We start from the raw sequence: 2,282 nt of genomic DNA on the forward strand, positions 1-2,282 counted from the left end.
TTTCCTGGAATACTGTGAAACACTTAAATAGATTATTAGTTCTCATTAACATACTATTTATTGGTATGATTTATACAGTAAATTAGGTTGAATGTAAAGTTTTGGCTAGCCCAAATTTACCATATTCTTGTGTACAAAGGTACTTTCTCACTTACAAATGGGGATTTTTCTTTGGCATCCATTAGGTATTTGCCCAGATATTGGCCTCTGTCAAATATTAAAAAACCAATTAAGTGTCTGTTAACTAAAACTAAAAGTGATTCCATGGAGTGTGATTGTATGGTTACCAAACACATTTCATGTGTCATTAAAGTGCTGCTTGATCATCTGTGTCAGTTTGTGCTAATTAAAACAGAGAGGGCTGAGATCTTATAAATCCTGAGTCTTATCTGAACAGTCTGCATATATAAAAGTTGTGTAGCCTGGGACAGGGGTATCCATGAAGCCGTGGACCCTTGCATTCTTACCTTTGCCAATCAGTCACAGCCCTCTTTCATGCTGCCAGAGGATTTAGGAGCTGGCAGGGACCCGAGAATAGGATGGGCAAGTTTGCTTCGAGGCACTGGGATGGCCCCAGCAGAAAGGGTGCTGGGTCTGGGCAGCCGCTTCTCACTGCAGTCATCCCTGAAGGTCTGTTTAAAGTAGTGCTGCTGGTATTGCTGGGAGAATTTGTTGCAGCTGTGTTCTGAACCACGGGAGACCCAGGAGAAGTGGTGATTTGTGTGAACTGTGTTGTTTCTTGGCTGCCAGGAGAACCAGAGCCTGGTTACTAAATGCTTTCACCAGTTGCCAAAACGTCAAAGGAGATGGTGCTGCTGGGGTATGGAATTTGCCTGGAGAAAGTATGGCTGAAGCCTGAGGTTGCTTAGGAGGTATTCCTCCATTTGATAATTGAAACTTTGAGTCACGTTGGGTGCTTTTCATTGAGTCACTTTGTATATTACATATTCGGGACAGGTTTGGAAGACCGCGTCTCAGTTTTTCTTCATTTTTAATATTGCCCGTCTGTAAATCTGTGTGATGACTCGAAGTGAAAGGTGAGATTGCTATAAGGCTAATAATAGCTGTGGGGATGTGGTACTGTATTTTCTTCCTGGGGCTGGAGATTGTGAAGGAGGTGAACTTCTGGGTGACTGCTTAGGTGATGGTCGAGGTGAATTGCATGGTGGTAGAGAGAACCTGTTAATAGCAGGGTATACTGCACGATGCATATTGTCATCTTCATCATCTAAGCTTTGTACATCAAGTTCTTGATCTAAATGTGCCCTGTCTTGTGCAAGCTGAACAAGAACTGTACTGAGAGTGATGGCTGCGTGTTCTTGCCCAAGACTTTCTTCTTGCCTCTGAGATAAAATCTGCACATCTGTTACAACATTTAGCTTATAATTGGATCCAATTGTATCTTCATTTAATTCTGAAGCACTTAACTCACTATCTATAGAGGATTGAGGACTGAGCGGAGGATTTCTGTCTAATGAACTTTCGAAGCTACCTGAGTTTCCGGGAAGTGTAAACTGTTTGACTATGGGGGGGTGGGGGGTGAGGATGGAGAATTGAAGCCCCTGCTATATGGGTTACTAGCCCTTGGACTGTAAGGACTTGTGTAACTCACAGAGTTGAAAGGATTATTGTACAAATTCTGCCCCTTGAGAGTTTGATAAAGTTTGTGGGTAAGAGCCTTTTTTTAGCATATTCAACATCAGGAGTTGGGTAATCCAAAATTTGCCTGTACCAAACTAATGGACTAACGGCTTCTGCATTGGTGTAAGTTTTTTTCTTTGGTGATGAATACAGCCAGCCCTCCTCCTCCCAGCCTCACAGGCGCTCCATCCAGCCTGTCTGGCCAAGAGGCTCTACCTTGTCCAGCAAGCTGCCCTCCCTGCCAGCAAGAAGGTGGCATCCTACGGCTTCTCGCCCCGGGGTGCTGGGCCGAGGGAGCCTGCACTCTTCACGGCCCCCAATGGCCCCTCCTTCACCAGCTCCTGCAGCTTCCGCGCCTCCTGGTCCGCGTTCACATTGCAGTTAACGTCCTCCATCCTGGTCCTGCAGCCGCCAGCTCCGACTCGCAGAGACTGGGAAAGAGTTGGAGGAAAGAGGCGTCCCGAGGCGCGGTCCTAGATCAGGGCGAGGCCCCACCACCAGCGTTCCCCAGCTCGGGCTCCGAAGCGCGCTGGCTTCAGCCAAGCCGCTCATCTGCTCCGGGGATCGGGGATTGGAGGAGGCTGCGGCCTCGATTTAGGGTTTTATACGCTACATGCTCTATATGTACTTTCTCACTCTGG

The 2,282-nt window shown here is 46.8% G+C and overlaps 1 pseudogene; it reads right to left on the reverse strand.

Moving 5' to 3' along the window:
* Nucleotides 1–376: 376 nt before the first annotated feature.
* On the reverse strand, nucleotides 377–2,036 carry LOC101715431 (SLAIN motif-containing protein 2 pseudogene; annotated as a pseudogene).
* Nucleotides 2,037–2,282: the final 246 nt, after the last annotated feature.

The sequence above is a fragment of the Heterocephalus glaber genome, unplaced genomic scaffold (assembly GCF_053883595.1).
Source record: "Heterocephalus glaber isolate CG9 unplaced genomic scaffold, H.glaber_assembly_v1.0 deba00001577, whole genome shotgun sequence".
Taxonomy (NCBI): domain Eukaryota; kingdom Metazoa; phylum Chordata; class Mammalia; order Rodentia; family Bathyergidae; genus Heterocephalus; species Heterocephalus glaber.